The sequence below is a fragment of the Anolis sagrei genome, chromosome 1 (assembly GCF_037176765.1).
Source record: "Anolis sagrei isolate rAnoSag1 chromosome 1, rAnoSag1.mat, whole genome shotgun sequence".
Classification (NCBI taxonomy): domain Eukaryota; kingdom Metazoa; phylum Chordata; class Lepidosauria; order Squamata; family Dactyloidae; genus Anolis; species Anolis sagrei.
Genome location: NC_090021.1, coordinates 169,829,161 through 169,849,873, shown reverse-complemented (window position 1 = coordinate 169,849,873; position 20,713 = coordinate 169,829,161). Strand labels below are relative to the sequence as shown.

The following is a 20,713-nucleotide window of genomic DNA, read 5'->3' as shown; positions in this document are numbered from 1 at the left end:
TAATCCTACTCGGACAATGAAGCATCGCATAAGTAAGTAAGTACACCACCTGTTTATGCTACCTTACTGGGTTTTTCAAGCACTGATACAGTAGGACAGCTGTGTTCACAATCATAAGAAAAGACACCATATGTAAACGAGTCTCAACATTAGATTGTTCCTTCCATCATGTGAGAGCAATATCATGGAAAGGAGTGTGGAAGAGTACTCTTCTTCCTCAAGTGCCAAAATACATAGATACAATCTCTCCTGCTTCACCAACTGGTTAATAATTTGGTTTAATGCTTCCTTTTACTATATCACTTGGCTGTCAACAGCTGATATCTTAGGACAGGATCCAGACAGTGAGGATAAACCAAGACCCTGCAGGGTAGCCTTGGCAAGGAACCAAGTTTTGTTTCCTATCTACAAAAATAAGAGTAAGAATTTGATTCTCGTAAAATGACATTACTTGCCCTGAACACCGTGAATGAAATTAAGGAGAGCATAAACACCAACTAAATTAATTCATGACTGAAAATAACCCCTGTGGCAGTACCACTAGAAACATAGACAGCTTCAAATAAAAACAACTGAAGGTTTTTCTTCTGATCAGAATTAAGATATAACATGATATAACAGATGCAGTCTAACCTGTTAGAGAATTATTGCACGTATGAACTCTGTTCTGAGAGTGCCTTGGACAGCGAGAAGATCCAACCAGTCCATACTTCAAGAAATAAAGCCTGACTGCTCATTGGAGGGAAGAATAGTAGAGGCAAAGATGAAGTACTTTGGCCACATCATGAGAACAAAGGAAAGCTTAGAGAAGACAATGATGCTGAGGAAAATGGAAGGAAAAAAGGAAGAGGGGCCAACAAAGGGCAAGATGGATGGGTGGGATCCTTGAAGTGACTGGATTGACCTTGAAGGAGCTGGGGGTGGTGATGGCCGACAGGGAGCTCTGGCGTGGACTGGTCCATGAAGTCACGAAGAGTCGGAAACGACTGAACAAATGAACAACAACAAATGAACTCTGGACTAAGTGGTGAAAGTAGGGCTCCAATCTCACCAAGGCTGGTGTGAGGGAGATGAACCTTTCCCCCTCCGTGGAATAATTCAGAAAAAATGGACCACTCAAACTATAATATAATTGATACTCCCTTCCTGACCTGTATGATCAATAAGAATTGTACTAAAGGATCAAGCTATTAAGGCAGCTATTGTCATTGAACTCTTTCAGACATAATAAACCCTGCCTGCAATCTGTGCTGTGAACAATTACTTGAGAGTAAACCTACACTGAACACATAGGAGGGTGATATTTTAAGCACATTCTGTGCTTATAAGACTACCGGCAGTCCTTGAGTCACAAACATTCGATGTACAAATGACTCATAGTTACGAACGAGGGTGAAACAACAGGAAGTGAGAGAAATCTTTCGGAAGGGAAATTCACTCGTAAAAGTGTTATTATGGGGGAACGGGTCTCCACTGAAGCTATACAACCAATCCTTTTTTCCACAGCAAGCCAATTTTTTCAAAATCCAATTATCACAGGGACAAAAATGACCTAATCACAAAGGCCAGATGAAGCATCCTGCTTCACCGCCAAACAGAGGGAGAAGTGGAGCAAATCTGTCACCCCACGTGCTGCTCCCTTGCAGTGACACTTTTGCTACCACACATGGGAAGCATTGCTCAAACAGGGAAGAATTTGGGAAGAAGTGTTGGAAGACAACACAAGCAGTCTCCCATGTTGGGAGATGGGGGTGAGGCCTCCACTGGAAGTCACACAACGCCATGCGATGGCCAGCATGGGGTTCCATCCCCAAAACAGGATGAAAGTGTTCTAGAACATTAAAATTGTCCCATCTGATGAGGCTCAAGGTGAAGTGAAATCTTCTGAACAGGGGTACAGACATCAAAACAAACACCACAGGGGTGTCAACCCTTCCCTGTGCTATCCAAAGTTAACAAATGTATACTTTTGGTTGGAGCGATACTTAAAAAAAAGTACCTGTTCCAACTTACATACAAATTCAACTTAAGAACAAATCTACAGTTGGCCACACACCCCTTAAAAACAGTTTCAGGGTCCCAGGCTGCATGCCTGTACTAAGATCTGTACAGGTCTTCCTTTTCTAAGTTTCAGGTAATACTAAAAAACCATTTATTTATTATTTATTTATTTACCTTACTTATACACTGCTGTTCTCAGCCCGAAGGCGGCTCACAGCGGTTCACAACAAATACGAACAGCAAAAATTCAGTGCTACAGTATAGAAACAGTTAACAACCTAACACATTACACAATTAATAAACAGTTACTACAATACCCATTCACTGTCGTCTCGTCATCAAAAACATGTTCCAGATTCGTCATCCATTGTTCCATTCCAGTGTTCATTAACCAATCATTGCACTAATTATTGGAACGCCCTCTCAAACAGCCAGGTCTTCACTTTTTTGCGGAATACCATTAGAGATGGTGCTAGTCTAATGTCCGTAGGAAGGGTGTTTCACAGCCGAGGAGCCACCACCGAGAAGGCCCTATCTCTCGTCCCCGCCAGCCGAGCTTGAGAAGCAGGCGGGATGGAGAGCAGGGTCTCCCCGGAAGATCTCAAAGTCCTGGTGGGTTCATAGGCAGAGATGCGGTCGGATAGGTAGCTTGGGCCAGAACCGTTTAGGGCTTTAAAGGCCAACATCAGCACTTTGAATTCAGCCTAGTAGCAGATCGGTAGCCAGTGGAGTTGGCGCAACAGGGGGGTTGTATGCTCCCTGCGCTCCGCTCCTGTTAAAATCATGGCTGCCGAGCGTTGGACTAGTTGGAGCTTCCGAGCTGTCTTCAAAGGCAACCCCACGTAGAGAGCGTTGCAGTAGTCTAAACGGGATGTAACCAGAGCGTGGACTACCGTGGCCAAGTCAGACTTCCCAAGGTACGGGCGCAGCTGGCACACAAGCTTTAGCTGTGCAAATGCTCCCCTGGTCACCGCCGAAACCTGGGGTTCCAGGCTCAGCAATGAGTCCAGGGTCACACCCAAGCTGCGAACCTGCGTCTTCAGGGGGAGTGCGGCCCCATCCAACACAGGCTGTAACCCTATGCCCTGTTCGGTCTTGCGACTGATCAGGAGTACCTCTGTCTTGTCTGGATTCAATTTCAATTTGTTCGCCCTCATCCAGACCGTCACAGCGGCCAAGCACCAGTTCAGGACCTGGACAGCCTCCTTAGTAGCAGGTGGAAAGGAGTGACAGAGTTGGACATCATCCTCGTACAGATGACACCGTACCCCGAAACTCCGGATGATCTCCCCCAGCGGCTTCATGTAGATGTTAAACAACATGGGAGACAATATTGAGCCCTGAGGAACCCCACAAGACAATGGTTGTGGGGTTGAACAGGTGTCCCCCAACAACACCTTCTGAGATCGACCCTCTAGGAATGACCGGAGCCACTGCAAAACAGTACCTCCAAGACCCATCCCCGCAAGGCGTCCCAGAAGGATACCGTGGTCGACGGTATCGAAGGCCGCTGAGAGGTCCAGCAGCACCAACAGGGACACACTCCCCCTGTCGAGCTCCCGGCGCAGATCATCCACTAAGGCGACCAAGGCTGTCTCGGTACCATGTCCCGGCCTAAAGCCAGACTGTGCCGGGTCTAGATAATCCGTATCTACCAAGAATACCTGGAGTTGTGAGGCCACCACACGTTCCAAGACTTTGCCGAAGAAGGGGAGATTGGAAACTGGCCGATAGTTGTCGAATTTAGTGGGGTCCAGTGATGGTTTCTTCAACAGCGGTTTTATTATAGCTTGTTTTACCTCCTCTCTGTCCATGGGACAAGCAGATTTTATTAAAATCTCTCATAACAAGGTGTAACACAAAAGCAATTAGCCATTCATTATGCATGTTGGACAAATTTGTTTTAATTAAGGGTGAGTTTTGCAGGTTCTCCTGTGCATGACATGACATCTCTACTTCTCAGAGATTTATGTCGTAGGTACAAGCGGAGATGTTCTGCCTCCTTTGCCAGTGCTGCAGCAGAATCCCGAATGACATCATCAAGGCCAAGAACGATTGGTAAACACTAGCAGACCTTGAAGCACAAGTTTGGAACACTTTTTAAAAGATGAATTGTTATGGAAACTGCTGCTTCAGCTTGTTGCTTGCAGTTGCGGCAAGTTAAAAATATAGAAAGGGAAGATAAATCACTGCTGCCCGGCCTTAGATAAATCGACGAGGACTTAAGGGCACATTCCCTAATTCATATCTTTCAGCCTTGATGCTTCCTAGTGTCAAAACATATCACAAAGGAAATAGTTGCAGGGAATTCAATAGAGAGAGAAAATAGCAACAACAAATGAAAGAATTATGTTTGACGGTATGGGGTGTATCAAAACGGTGGTATCAGCAATCTCTGAAAGCAAATATTATTAATTAGACCAGTTTTTCTCAACCTTCCTAATGCGGTGACCTCTTAATAGAATTCCTCATGTTGTGGTGACCCCCAACCATAACATTCTTTTTGTTACTACTTCATGCCTATAATTTTGCTACTGTTATGAATCGTAATGTAAATATTTGATATGCAGGATATATTTTCATTCACTGGACCAAATTTGGCACAAATACCTTATACGATCAAATTTGAATACTGGCAATAGTCCTTGACATTTGAGAGTTGTAGTTGCTGGGATTTATAGTTCACTTACAATCAAAGAGCATTCTGAACCCCACCAACAATGGAATTGGGCCAAATTTCCCACACAGAACCCCCAGGACCAACAGAAAATGCTGCGTTTTCTGATGGTCTTTGCCGACCCCTCTGAAACCCCCCTGTGATTATCCCAGGGGTACCGACCCCCAGGTTGAGAAATGCTGAATTAGACTATGACTACGATATAGCAGGATCTGATTCTGAAGGTTATACACTCAGCAGCCAAGACACAGCAATTTTGTCAACACGGCAAGTTCTCTAGATGTTGTTGGACCCCAACTTTTACAAGTTCTCTCCTAATCACTGACCATGCTGGCAGGGACTATCTGAAGGGAGTCTTTCAATGTAAACAATAGATGGAGGAACTGCCATTTTAAAACTTGTCTCACTCAAGAATCTGGCTTTGTTAGAGGAATATCTTCCTAAACTATGGGCAGTCTGAGACCCTCAAAGCCAAGACATACAAGTTATATGCAAATGTGTGTCACCTGTAACTACTGAAAAGTGGTTCCTGGATATTCAAAGGTAGAGGTATACATTACAGGCTTTTTTCATACCCTTTTGTGGGAGTTGACTGGTTTTTCCTCCCGATTCCCCATTCCAGTCAGCAAGAGGGGAGAGAGATTATTATTCTCAGCGAAGTAAAAAAAGGAGTTAAATGTATACATTTAACTCATGGAAACACCACTGAACAGACCAAATGGTTAAGGAGTACGAATGCACAGGACTGATCAATAAATTTTACAAATATCCTCAGTGATATAACTTTATCTGCAGAAAGTGTGGCCCTCCAGACCTTGTTGAACTACAACTCCTGTCATCCTATTACATGACTGGGCAGACTAGGTCGCAGGTTCGAATCCAGGGAGACGTGGATGAGCTCCCTCTATCAGCTCCAGCTCCTCATGCGGGGACATGAGAGAAGCCTCCCACAAGGATGATAAAACATCAAATCATCTGGGCGTCCCCTGGGCAACGCCCTTGCAGACGGCCAATTCTCTCACACCAGAAGCGACTTGTTGTTTCTCAGGTTTCTCCTGACACGACAAAAAAAATTACACAATGGAAGAAGCTCAGGCCTCATCTACCATTGAATGCAGTTTCAAAGAGATACTGACAAAAATGTTTTTTTCTGTGTGGATGATTACATAGCAAATCCTGGAACCAGTTTGAGAGCCAGGTGGTGATTACACAAACCACAGAGCAATGGTGTACATGACGGGCTTTTTTCACACCCTTTTGTGGGAGTTGACTGGCTACTGCAGTTCAAAGCTAACTTAGAACTGCAGTGCCAGTCAAATCCCACAAAAGGGTTTAAACAAAATCCCTTAATGCGCATCAGCTTAAGAAAGCCCTTAATGTGCTAGCTTTGAACTGCTCTATATGGTCTGTGTAGATGGAACCTCATATAACACCAAATTTAAAAAAGACCCTTTGCCAGAGATTGTCAACAACTAATGCTAGTGAGATTGTCACAGGGGTGGAAGTGTGGTGTTGCGGTAACATGTATCACCACGAGGCTGTTTTAGTGGACATGTTCTTTCGAGATTCTCTTTCTGAGACAAGAAAGGGCAAAGTGCTCATTCTGGAAGTCTCCTTTAGATGTTATTTTCCTCTAAACAGGTTGCAGGACCCACCTGCAAATGCTTAATTGAAAAAGAAAACCTTCAAAACCAAGAAGTGAACATCCAACCACTTCCAGACTTTCAGGGAGCATTTTAGTTAGTCGGTGCAATCCTTAAAGCAGCGGTTCTCAACCTGGGGTACCCAGATATTTTTGGCATTCAACTCCCAGAAATCCTTACAGCTAGTAAACTGGCTGGGATTTCTGGGAGTTGTAGACCAAAAACATCTGGGGACCCCAAGTTGGTAACCACTGCCCTAGAGAGTTATACAGATTTTAGACATGGTTCTCAAACTGAACAATTTTTCCTCACTGTATTTGTTGGTTGTGTGTGCTTTCATGCCATTTAATACTAATGATCACCCTAAGGGGAACCTTTAACTGCTTTTGTCTTCCTTTGAGGCTGGGAGAGTGTAACTTGCTCCAGGTCACTTAGTGAGTTTCAATGCCCAAACGACCATGCTGACTCTCGCCAGTGGATTAAAGACAGTATTAGGAAAGAAATTAGACAATACTGAAAAAGAAAGACTTGTACCATTTGAAAGCTTTCAACATTCACATGCTTCGAGAACTGGATGAACATTAAGATAGTGACAAGGAATAAGTTACATGTGAAGATAAGTCCAAAAATCAGATGGTGACTGTGAAGCCATATAATTCATAAATATCTCATTTCTCGGTACAATTCCATTTTCTGGGTGGAGGCCACTAGAGGATGCTAGAGAGAGAAGGACAGTCCATTGGGGAGGAGGAGTTGAAGGAGGCAAACCATTTCCCACATTTTGCTTGTTATTCCCCCCCCCCCCCCCCCATTCACATATCATAAACGAGAGTTCTTTCCATGACGGGGACATGGGTTGGGGCAACAACAGGAAAACAGGGGGAAATTGTTTTCCTCCTTCAATCCACCTTCCACTTCCATAAAATGGACTATTCTTCTCTCTCTAACACCCCCTAGTGGCCTCCACCGAGATCATAGAACAGTACCCATTTTTCTTAACTCTTATTTCTCAGGGATTAGGAGGCCTTTTTTCAACACCAGGGTCTGATTACTGCCTAGGAGACCTCTTATGGGCCAAAGAACAGCTATAGATATGGTCAAAGTCCAGAGTAGGTATTACATCTTCCTCTTTGACACACAGGTCTCCACTTATTCATATGTACACACAAGTCAGTCTCCCCCCCCCCCACACACACACACACATGCGCTCACGCACGCATTCACACAGAGCTGTTCTGGCATGGAGGAAGCTACTTTTTCAGGAACTGCCTCTCCAGGACACTCCAATGCTAGCGATGTTGGGGTGGTGTTCCAAAGAACCAACTCAGGAAATCTGGCAATTTGCTCACATTTTTAGGTCTCATAGCCCAACTCAAACAGAAGATATCAAACACATTTAACATTTTCTTAAAGGGTAAGTAAAAGGGAGCAGGCCATCTTGAGAGTTACCACCTCAACATGATAAGGAATCTCGACATGTCAGCCCTCAAAAAACACATACACATACACTTTCAGGGAAAATGTTAAGGCCTGTCAAGCTCTTATAGGAAGGGGGCTTGAAGGAAGGCCATGAGGCTCAATGAGACTGAATACCAGATGTTCATCAAATTCAGAGCAGCAGATGGGGAAGTCACACCAGTTTTCAGGACAGCATGCCTAAAATTCAGGGATGCTAAAACCACAAGGCTCAATACAGAGGTGCAAGCACAGCCACAGTTTGCACACAAGCGTACTGTACACAAACACACGCATGGGGAGCCACTTCACACATTATAAAATTGTAAACCTAGGTTTGCAACTTAATAGACAGCTGCAGCCAATACCAAAGCTCTGCAACTAACTGTACCAGCACAGGATAAATCTTTGTAAATACAAATTGAATATGGGTTATCTGAAATGCTTGGGACTAGAAAGGTTCCATACTTTGGAACTGGATTTTGCATATGTGTGTGTGTGTGTGTGTGTGTGTGTGTGTGTGACAGACATGTTGGAGATGAGATCTAGGTCTAAACACAAAATTAATTTATGTCTGGATCAACATGGCCGTATAATCCAGTTTCTGAATCCAGATTATCTCATTTGATTATCTGAGTCCACATTGCCATATAATCAAACCAGATAACTGGGATTCCGAAACTGGATTATATGGCAGTGCAGATGGTTTCGCCCCAGCTATTTTATACACAATATTTTAAATATTTTTGTAGCTGAAACAAAAGTCATACAAGTGAACCATTTGAAAGCAAAAGTGTCACAATCTCAGCCACTATGTGGATAATTTTGGAGTATTTTAGTATTGGAAGTTCTGGATATGAGATTCTAAACCTATATCCATTTTCATACTCATACTTCACACAAATGCTTTCTGGTTGAACAGACATAATACAGAGAAATCTTAGACTCATATATAATATCAAAACGCAGGTGTTTTCCAAATAGTCTCCTTGAGTATAAAAGTTATGTTCCATGCCCTTAAAGTGAATTGAGGATGCCCAAAACAGATTAGGTCCCATTCCAACTCCAAAACAAAGCAAAATAAAAACAAAACAAAAGATCAAATTCTTTGTTATAGAGCACATATCTTCATATGTTGCATCCTTCTGTGCTATCCAAATATCTCAAGTCATGCAGATAGATGCAAAGCGTTTTTACAGCAATGAAAGGAAAGAGTGGAGGGCAAGACAATATATATGAATATATATTTATATCTCAGCAACAAAATGTTTTGCAGCTGTTATGGCAACCTGTAGGCATAGTCTTATAAACGGAATGGCTTGATGGAAAAAATATCAAAAGGGAGACATATGAAGGTTTGCCATGTACCTCATATGTTTTAAAATTCGGGATACAAAAATCAATCACATATCTCATAATTACTGTAAGAGAGAGGGTTAGAAGAATTGATTTTTTTTCTCCCTATGAAAAATAGTAGCTGTTTGCAATAGATCCTGGTGAAACAAGTGAAGATACCTATACAGTTCATCAAACTGAATAGATTTCAACTACTGATGATTTAATAATTTTATAGTGTTTTATCTTTGTCCAAGATTATTCTGTGCATATATGTATGTGCCTGTGCCATTTCCGCAGCTCTGACGGGGGGATGCAGGCACGCTAAGGTTTTTTCTTTCTGCCAACTCCAGGGAGCAAAATGACTGAGCTTTTGTGAAACCATCTCCACATACCAAGTAGTTTTTCCTTTAAAGAATGCCACTATCACAATGGACAGAATGACACTCCTCAGCTAAGATGTAACACCCAAGAAATAACTATAATACAATTCACAGCAGGGTGGAATGAAAAGCTATATGCACAAGATGACATCCAAATTAAACACCCTTTCCCTTATCTGAGTACGGACAGGTGAAAATCAGAGCATGCCTTACCTTTTGTCTGCAACCCAGTCAAACCCGACCAGTATCTCACACTAGAAAGAATCGGCTGGAGGATCTGCAAGAGAAGCCACCACCCACCCAAATTAAAATCATTACATGGGGAAGGTCTGCTCTCCCATTTTGACACAACCTCCCATCCCTGCATCAGTTAAACAAAAAAAGGCACAAATGTCCATGCAAAAAATTGCCAAACCTCCACACAATAAAAAAATCTTCAGAATAGAAACAGATCTACACCCCATGCCTTATGTGCAAAGTCTGGCTTCCACTAATATTGGCACATTCTGCACCTAATGGCAGAAAAGACTCAGCATATTGCAGGTATTTAAAAAAGGAAATCACATAAAGCTGATGGTAAAACAAAGGGGGTGGCAGAGAAAAGGGGAATCATTACCAGCGCTGTTGCTGCAATACCACAAAGGCATATCCTTAAGTAACTGCAGCATACTCATTCTCCCAAAGCAGCGTTAATCTTCATGAGCTCACTGTCTACCTCCAGGCAGACACAGTCTGCTAGCCACCAGCTCGCAGCTTCCGTAAATGTGCCGGGGAAGAAGGAAACTGCAAATTAGAGAAAGTCCCCACAGCGGTGAAAAGGAAACGAGGCCGAGCGACAGGCACAGAGGGAGCTTGCCGGCCACCGAATTTTCCAGAAAGATGGCAAGGCAGCCAACTCCGCCATCATCCACTTACAATGGGATGCTGCGCTCGCCTCTCAGCTTAAGCAGCCTGTCAAAAGGATTCCTGGTATCGAATGCCTGACAAGCATTTTAATTGCAACCAACCAAAATGTGTCCTCAGTAATCAGGCCTCTAATCCGGAGAAGGCTGTCAAATGACTTGCTTTTATGTCACTGCCAAAAGCACACGTAGACAACAGAACGATGTTGTTTGATGCACATTTGTGAATCCAGAATGTTTTTTAAAAAATATTTTACTCTCAGTACTATGTACCAGGACTATTCTACCACTCCCACTGTATATGATTTCATTTCTTTTCCTTTGTATCTTCCACGTGTTTTGGTCTTTGAATCACAAAGAAATATAAGGCTACTAGGTGTCTCCTGCCACGCGTTGCTGTGGCCCGGTCTGTGTATATGTGTTTTATGTGTGTATATATGTGTATGTTTGTGTGTGTGTGTGTATATATATATATATATATATACACACACACACACGGGTATTTTTTAAGTAAGGTCCGTTTTGTTGTAGACACTAGTAGTTCGCAACAAGCGCGTGCGTCGTGTACCAGCATGCCTCGGGAACAACTGTGCTCAGTTTCCGCTCTGTAGCTAACCTGTACGGTTCTGTTCTGTGCTTTAAAAATATTTAAGACTATCAACTCACCCTCCACATGTGAGGTTCGCTCAGTGATACAGTTTTTGTCAGCAAGGAACCTGCCTGCTGCAGAAATTCATCGGCAGATTTGTGAAGTGTACGGTGATACTGTTATGAGTGAAAGCAAAGTGCATAAGTGGGTACGACAATTCAAAGATGGCTGTGACAATGTCCATGATGAGGACCGCTCTGGTCGCCCTTCTTTGATTACAGTGAACTCTTGGTTATCGGAGCAGGCGGTAAGTTTTTATGAAGAGGGTATTTTAAAATTGGTTCAGAGGTAGGATAAGTGTTTGAACAAAATTGGCAACTATGTCAAAAAATAGAGTGCAGTATGTACTTTCTGAAAATAAATTTACTTTTTTGAAACAAACTTTCGTTGTGTACTTATGATCAAACAGACCTTACTTAAAAAATGCCCCTCATATATATGGTTTTGCACATACATTGTAATGGGGTTTTTTTTGGCTTTTTAAGTCTCTTCTGTTGTGTTTTTCAGTGTTTTTATGAGTGATGGTCACCCGTTGGCCTGATATGTATATTGTGTCCAAATTTGGTGTCAATTCGTCCAGTGGTTTTTGGGTCATGTTAATCCCACAAACTAACATTACATTGGGTTGTTGTAGGTTTTTTCGGGCTATATGGCCATGGTCTAGAGGCATTCTCTCCTGACGTTTCACCTGCATCTATGGCAAGCATCCTCAGAGGTTATGCTTGCCATAGATGCAGGTGAAACGTCAGGAGAGAATGCCTCTAGACCATGGCCATATAGCCCGAAAAAATCTACAACAACTCAGTGATTCCGGCCCTGAAAGCCTTCAACAATACATTTAACATTACATTTTTATTTGTATAGATTCCCACCCCCCACCCCCAACATTAAAACAGTGAAGTAGAAAAATGATAAAGCCACCAAAAAAAAGTTGCAACTAGATTCCTGTAATAAGTCAGTGTTTACTCATATTGTGAAATACATAAATGCAATAGGCCCTTAGTATCCACAGGCAGGCCTGTAGCGAGGGGGTGGTTTTAGGGGTTCAAACCCTCCCCGAAATGTTTCAGATTTTTTTTTAAAAAACTGGTTTACTCATGAATTTTAACTGGTTAACCAAATCCTCATGCTAAGTCTATGAGATGCAAAAAATTAAGAGTCCCTCCAGAACTGTAAGCACTATCTCAAGCAAATATTGACAATTTATTCACACTGTCATTACTTGCAGCAATAGCCGATGTAGTGAAGCAACCAAGTTGGGTGTGTGTGTGTTGAAGGCCAGACTTGGTGGAGGTGGTTGACAGGGGCAGAGCTGCAGGCTAGTGAAGGCTGCTCTGCCCTCTGCTGTGCTCTTTGCTTCAGCGTGAGCTAGGAGGCAGGTTTCAACCCCCCCCCCCCCCCCGAAATTTTCAACCCTCCCTGAAATTTTAAACCCCTCCCCAAATTTTCACACACACCCCCGCCAAAATTGTCAACCCTCCCCGAAATTTTTTTCTGGCTACGGCCCTGTCCACAGGGTTTTGGTTCCAGAATCATAGAGTTGGAAGAGACCTCATGGGCCATCCAGTCCAACCTCCTGCCAAGAAGCAGGAAAATTGCATTCAAAGAACCCGCGACAGATGGCCATCCAGCCTCTGTTTAAAAGCTCCCAAAGATGGAGCCTCCTACGTAGGACCTCCTACGTAGGACGCCCTACATAGGACTCCCTACGGATACAAAAATTCATGGATGCTCATGACATATTCTATACAATGGTTTAGAAAAACGGAGCCACTTATATCAAATGGCAAAACTGAGATTTGCTTTTGAGGATTTTGTTTTTGAATCTCTTTAAGCTACAAATCCGTGGAAACAAAGTGCTGACTGTACACTGGATTATCCACAAACCTTCTGCTGGGGTTTGAAAACATTAACAGCAATATGCCATGTAGGTGGGTACAATCATACATCTGAATGAGAGTTTCAAAGATGACCTTTCCTATGAAATCACTGCAGATTACATACATATAAGTCATGATAGTTGGTGAAATATGTTTGTTTTATTAAGAAGAAGGCAACAGATGGTGCTCCAATGTTGTCTAAATTTTATCCTGCCCTTTCTTTCAGAATTGCACCCCCAAATCCAATGTACATGTCATCAAAAGAAAATCTCACAACGTTAATAAGACAAACTCCCAGCTACTCTGCTATTCAGAAATCTAGCTCCAACTTTTGTTTAACAAATAATTGGCAACTGGTTGGTAGTTGGTTTAGAAAGAGTATCTTCAATGTATTTGTTCGCTTCTTCCATTTCAAGAAGCTGAGAGGAAATGATGAAGAAAACTAATCCCCATTTAATATTGCAATTCTAGAAAAAATGTATCTGATATTAAGTCTATTTGGCCTAAATCCTAAAGTAATTTCTCATCTATACTAGATCCACTGAATAAATGGAAAGTATGTAAGTCTTTCCACTGATTCACTGGGTTTATTCTATTGAGAACTATTTGCTATAAGCTAGTGAATATGAGTGAATATTGTCACTCTTGAATGAATAAGAATACAATCCAACAACAAGAAAAACATTTCACACACAGAAATGTTAGAAATTCTAGTATATGCTTGAAAGTTGCTGAAAATAGTAACAGGGCTTCAAAAAATAATTGTGACGCCAGCCTGCTGTATTTTGAGCATTGGATAATGACTCGACACCAGAGTTCAAATCCCTGCTCAGCCATGAAATCCATTGCGTGAACTTGGGCAAATCACACTCCCTTCGTCTCAGAGGAAGGCAATGGGAAACCTCTTCTGGACTGATTCTGCTAAGGAAACATCATGATAGGGTTCATCCCAGTTTGAAAAACAATTCTCAAACAATCTGAAGGCATCTAACAGTCACAATTACTATCATAGCTTCAAGGCTCCCACCAACATTATTATTATTACAACTGTATATTTGTAGCCCCCGGTAGCGCAGTGTGTTAAACCTCTGTACCGGCAGGACTGAAGACCGACAGGTCACAGGTTCGAATCCAGGGAGAGGTGGATGAGCTCCCTCAATCAGCTCCAGCTCCTCATGCGGGGACATGAGAGAAGCCTCCCACAAGGATGATAAAAACATCAAATCATCCGGGCATCCCCTGGGCAACGTCCTTGCAGACAGCCAATTCCCTCACACCAGAAGTGACTTGCAGTTTCTCAAGTTGCTCCTGACACAACAAAAAACACCTGTATATTTTAACTTTTCTGTTTTCACATCTCAAAATGTAAGATAGTTTACTTTTGGGGGGAAAAAATCAGTGTTTTTCATTTTGCAACACAAGGCACAAATCAGCCTCTGAATCAAGTCTTCCCTAATGTATGATGAAGGTATGTCACTAGACTGGTGCAGTTCGACTGGAGGGCAATCTGTTTTTGGTATCCGAACTTCATTGGGTACCCAGATCCTTTTTCGGGAGCCTTCCAAAAATCGGCTAATGGAAAAATCTGTTTTTGGCTAGGCAGCCAAAAGATCCAGGAAGATCTGGCCCACTGGCAGGAATGGGGAACTTATAAGGCTTCCCTTTCCGTTCCTGGGATCCTTTCCTTTCTTCCTTTCAAGGGGAGCTGGGTTTGAAGAATAGGATTAAGGAAGCATCCTTTCTGAGTTCCTTTCCTTTCTTCCTTTCAAGGAAGTCTGGGTTTGAAGAACATGGTTAAGGAAGCATGCACTGCATGCTCCCGAATAGAAGGGCAGAAGGCATGCCCAGCAGCCACGTGGGCCATTTTAAAACCTATTCCTACAAAATATGTATTAAAATACACAGAACAAGATTAAACATAAGACACAAATTTAAAATTTGTGATTAAAACAGACTGGATAGGCCTGCCAGAAGAGATAGGTGTTTAAATAGTTTTTAAATTCTGACAACTCATTTAGCTGTTGGAGCTCTTCTGGCAGGTCATTCCACAGTTTTGGGGTAGCCAATGGAAAAAATCCTCTGGATGACAATTGCCAGTCGGGTTCTGATTGGATGAAGTAACCAACCCAGAGGACCTAAGAGTTCAGGACAGATTGTGTGGGAGAAAAGATCCTGCAGGTAACCTTTAAAAGTCATAACCAACATTTTTTGCTATGCCTAAAAACTAATTGACAGCCAGTGGAGTTACTTTAGGATAGGTTCACTCCTTGATGTTGATGTAACCAATCTGTCTGCATTTTGAACCAACTGTAGTTTCCGAATTGCAGAAGTCCAACCTTGAGGTAACTAGCATATGCGCTAACATTTTCAGGTCCTCCATATCTAGGAAGGGGTGCAACTGGTGTATCAGCCAAAGCTGGCAGTAAGCACACCTAACTATCGAATCTACCCGGGCTGACATTTGGAGAGACAGATCCAGAACAACTTCCAAGCTGCGAACACAGTCTTTCAGGGGAAATGTAACTCCATCCAGGGCTGGTTGACATACCTCATTCCCCAGATTAGGACCCTTGATGGCAAGCACATGTTTTGTCTAGATTCTGTTTCAATTTTTCTTCTTCAGCCCATTACCTCCTCCAGGCATGCATTCAGAGGAGACACACTATCCTTAGCTGAGGCTGTTTTTGAAGGAATGGAGAAATATATTTGGGTGTCATCAGCATACTGATAACACGCTGCCCCATGCCTATGGATGTTCTCTCCCTGAGGTTCATGTAACTATTAAAAAGTATTGGAGGTAGAATGGAACCTTGTGGGATGCCACATAACAGCAATTTTTTTGAGGAGCAGCTTATCCCCAAGCACCACCATCTGGAATCTGCCTGAGAAGTGTGATCGAAACCACTGCAGCACAGTGCCTCTGATTCCCAGGCCCTCCAGGAGTTCCAGAAGGATGCCATGGTCAACGGTATGAAAAGCCACTGAGAGGTCTAGAAGCACCAACAGGGACACATTCCCCCTGTTAGTGTTGAGCCGAAAATCATCCACTAAGGGGATAGCAGTCTCAATTCCATATCCTGCTCCGAAGCCCATTTGAAATGAGTCAAGGAAGTGTGTATCATGAAAGACTGCCTGGAGTTGGAGGGTAACTGCTTTCTCAATCGCCTTGCTCAAAAAAGTGGGGTTAGACACTGGTCTGTAATTAGTAAGGTCCAGGGAGGGATCCAGGGAGGGCATCTTCAGCAGTGGTCTAACTACTGCTTCTTTTAAAAAGGATGGAAAATACCCTTTCCTGAGAGATGCATTCATAATTTGTTGTATTTCAGATCGAATGGCCACGGTGGTCCACGCTCTGGTTACATCCCGTATAGACTACTGCAATGCTCTCTACGTGGGGTTGCCTCTGAAGACTGCCCAGAAGCTTCAACTAGTCCAACGAGCAGTAGCCAGATTACTAACAGGAGCGGGGTACAGGGAGCATACTACTCCTCTGCTGCGTCAGCTCCACTGGCTGCCAATTAGCTTCCAAGCACAATTCAAAGTGCTGGTGTTGACCTATAAATCCCTAAACGACTTCGGCCCAGTTTACCTGTCCGAACGGATTCTCCCCTATGAACCATCATCAAGGTTGTTAAGATCTTCTGGAGGGGCCCTGCTCTCGGTCCCACCACCTTCGCAATTACGTCTGGTGGGGACGAGGCACAGGGCCTTCTCGGTGGTGGCCCCTCGGCTCTGGAACTCTCTCCCATTGGAGATTAGGTCTGCCCCTTCCCTCCTGACTTTCAGAAAGCTGGTAAAAACCTGGCTTTGGAATATAGCATTTGCAGAATGATGATCGAGTCAATAACAGCTGACCAAACCGGCAGATGGTGATGAATTTCTGATTTTATTCTGACGACATGACTTTTGTAATTATATGATATTGTATGATCTGTATTTTAATGTATTTTGTATTAATGTATTATGATGCTATTATGTTTACTATATTTGTGTTGAATTTTCTGCTGTTAGCCAGCCTGAGTCCCTCTTCGGAGGTCGAGAAGACCGGGTTATAAAAGCAATAAATAAATAAATAGATAGATAGATAAATAAATTTCCTCCCTGGACAACCAGCTAAGAGGGACAGGGATCAAGAAAACAGTTGTCTTCCTTACTTGTCCTAAAAGCTTGTCCACATCAAGCTTTTCATAAATTGAAACTGATCCAGTGAAATCCCACTAACAGAATTCCTGGACACCTTCTTGTTGGCTTCTGCTCCAACGACAGCAAGAGAGTTGTTGTTGTTGTTGTTATTGTTGTTGTTGTTGTTTATAACCCACTTTATCTCTCCTGCAGGTGACTCAGATCTTACCCATGAATTCAATTCACAGTTTTAGGCAGCACACAAAGGCAACCTATTGCTTCTCATGAAAATCCACAAACAGTAATGTTGTTCAGGTGATATCTGTTTTCCAGGTTATAGAATAAAATGAACCCCGACCTTTCATTTGAAAACCATAGCTGTATATTTGGAGAGTTTTAAGGCAATGCCATTTGGCCTATGTGGGTTTTGCAGTCTCACTACCTTTGGATGGAAATACAACTGAAAGCTCTGAAACACACAAACAAGCTGCTGTACTGCATCAGTGATTTTAGAGAGGTTCTTTTGTAAAGAAGGTTAAGGCAGAAGCCATCTCTATTACCCATCTCTATGGTTACTAGCACAGAGATGACATATTACAAAGAGAAGAGTAACAGGGAAAGGAAAAGAGGGAAGGAATTTGGTCTAGTTAGCCTTAGCAAGTAGAGGAAAACAAAAACAGAACAGCACCCAGAAGTTTCTGAAAATGTTCTGGAAATTTTCAGTAGGATAAAAGGCCTGTTTTTGTTCTTCTCGCCATCTTATGTTTCTTCACAGGGATTCAACATGGGAATAACTTAGCCACCATGTCATTTTGGCAAGATGACCTTTTCAGAACTGGATTTCTCATTGCCTTACAACTCAGCTGTGCTTTCCAGATTGTTTGGAATGGTCAGCATATTTCATCATCTGTCTCATATTTACACCATCCCACTACCTAGCTACTAACACTGCTAACATCATCCATTTTTCTGTTTCTCTTAAGGCTCTTCAATACTAAGACCATCCTCACCTTTTATGTGATAATACGACGGGTCCCCTGCCATGCGTTGCTGTGGCCTGGTCTGTGTATATGTGTTTTATGTGTGTATATATATATTTGTGTATATATGTGTGTTTGTGTGTGTGTGTGTGCATGTGTGTGTGTGTATACACACGAGAGGTATTTTTTAAGTAAGGTCCGTTTTGTTGTAGACACTAGTAGTTTGCACGCATACCGCAACGAGCGCGTGCGTCGTGTACCGGCATGCCTCGGGAACAACTGTGCTCAGTTTCCGCTCTGTAGCTAGCCTGTACGGTTCTGTTCTGTGCTTTAAAAATGTTTAAGACTATCAACTCACGCTCCGCATGTGAGGTTCACTCAGTGATATGGTTTTTGTCAGCAAGGAACCTGCCTGCTGCAGAAATTCATCGACAGATTTGAGAAGTGTACGGTGATACTGTTATGAGTGAAAGCAAAGTGTGTAAGTGGAATGACAATTCAAAGATGGCCATGACAACGTCCATGATGAGGACCACTCCGGTCACCCTTCTTTGATTACAGTGAACTCTTGGTTATTGGAGCAGGCGGCAAGTTTTTATGAAGAGGGTATTTTAAAATTGGTTCAGAGGTATGATAAGTGTTTGAACAAACTTGGCAACTATGTCAAAAAATAGAGTGAAGTATGTACTTTCTGAAAATAAATTTACTTTTTTTGAAATAAACTTTCGTTGTGTACTTATGTTCAAACGGTCCTTACTTAAAAAATACCCCTCGTATTATCTCCTCCCTTCCCCCCTCCCACACAATCCCAAGTAACAAGTCTTCTTTTTTCACATATTTGCATTGAAGGCAGGGGTGAAAAATAAGATTACTTAATATTTATTTATTTATTTACTATATTTATATAACACCCCTCTCAGCACATTGCTTTCAGGAAACCAGTTTGTTGTGAGAAATAAGGCCCCTTCCACACCGCTGTATAAAATCCACATTGAACTGGATTTTATGACAGTGTGGACTCAGATGATCTAGTTCAAAGCAGATATTGTGATTGTTTGCCTTGATATTCTAGATTATATGGCTGTGTGGAAGAGCCCTTAGAGAAGGGAACAAAAGGAATGAGGATCAATCAATCATGCAAGGTGGGTTTTTTTGGTAGTTCCACCAATATGAAAGAGACTCCTTTGCTCAATAAATGCTTAGAAATGCTAAAAATATTCAGTCATAAACTGATTTATGTGTAGCAACCGAATGTGAATTTCAACAGCAAGCAACCTGTTCACAAAATAGCCCCTCCTAAGCACACACCTTTGGCTAGAATGTCTAATGCAATGTTTCTTACACTTTAGACTTTGGCTTTCAGAATCCCTGACCATTAGCCAGAGTGACTTGGGCCCCTTTATTATTAATTTATTTACTGTTATCATACTTTTCTCCCACGAATGGGACTCAAAGCTCTTTCCACACAGCTGAATAAAATCCCACATTTTCTGCTTTGAACTGGAATATATGGCAGTGTGGATTCAGTTAGCACAGTTCAAAGCAGGTATCGTGGGATTTTCTGCCTCCATATTCTGGGTTATATGGCTATGTGGAAGGCCCCTTAGGTTTCTGCAAGCTGAAGTCCAAATCACCAGGAGGACCAAAGTTTTGGTCTATAGCACTGTCTCTTAAACTTTGAGTCGCAACCTTAGCTTAATGTTGGCATCCTGAAAAATTTGGCAACAGTAAAAGGTTCCTGAACGCTACCCATTTACACAAATCTATTAGCAACAATGTGCAGGGTTTACAGTGGACTCTGCAGAAAATGCTTCAACTGTATTCCACAAAAAGGGGGATCAGTCTGTTTAGCAAGCCTTGCAAATGCTGATTCATTATCACTAAATGTTTGGTTGTTATACCTAATTCATATAACCACACACCTAGGATCACACAAAAAAATTCTCAGGCAGAAAGGAGCCATGAATGGAAAAAAGTTTAGGTTTAAGAAACACTAGTCTAAAATAAACATTTCATTTCTCATCATATTATATCATTTATTTATACAGTGCTATGCCTGTTTATGGCATTTATAAGTAAAACCTGAAATTGCTACACCTTTAAAAGTTTAGATACCTTAAAGAATAGAACTAGGAATAGAAAGATCATTCAGAATAATTCATTCTCAGGCTGAAAACAAGGTTTACTGATAAGAGTGAAATCCCATTAGGAGAAATAATAGATCATCAAAAAGTGTGCAATTTTCCCCTAATATCTAACATCCCTGAATGTTGTAGAGGTATTATTCTGCTGAATTATTCCTTCTCTCACAAGTTCCCATGAGAGTCCTTTCACTATTGACTGCTACCTCCCTGAGGTTGTCAGGTGGTGCAATACCAGCTAAACAGTGTAATTTCTTCAGTGGTGTAGAGCGCAGACACCTGTGATAATCTGGCATGTCTCATTAAGAACCACATCTACTGTTTTAGCGTGGTGAGATATGTTCCACACTAGGCATGCATATTCAGCAGCAGAGTAGCATAGTGCAAGGGCAGATGTCTTCACTGTGTCTGGTTGTGATCCCCAGGTTGTGCCAGTCAGCTTTCGAAAGTGAAGTGACATGACAGCAAACTCTTGAAAGTATCATATTTCGGTGTGTCCAAAAGTGGAAGAATGAGTGTAGCTTCCAGTGGAGGGAAGAGTGCAT

The 20,713-nt window shown here is 42.3% G+C and overlaps 1 protein-coding gene across 21 annotated transcripts in view; it reads right to left on the bottom strand.

The window, feature by feature from the left end:
- The window catches only part of MAP2 (microtubule associated protein 2), a 395,260-nt gene that overhangs the window by 209,160 nt on the left and 165,387 nt on the right, over nt 1–20,713 (bottom strand). The window contains exons 1-2 of one of the 21 annotated variants that reach the window (XM_067470264.1): nt 10,111–10,530; nt 9,708–9,771 (exon numbers count right to left, since the gene is read on the bottom strand). The exons of 18 other annotated variants lie outside the window; for them this stretch is intronic. The gene's annotated coding sequence lies outside the window, so the exon portion shown is untranslated. Of the gene's footprint in view, nt 1–9,707; nt 9,772–10,110; nt 10,531–20,713 lie in introns of those variants that run through there. 2 more of the 21 variants (XM_067470260.1, XM_067470265.1) reach the window with 2 other exon arrangements.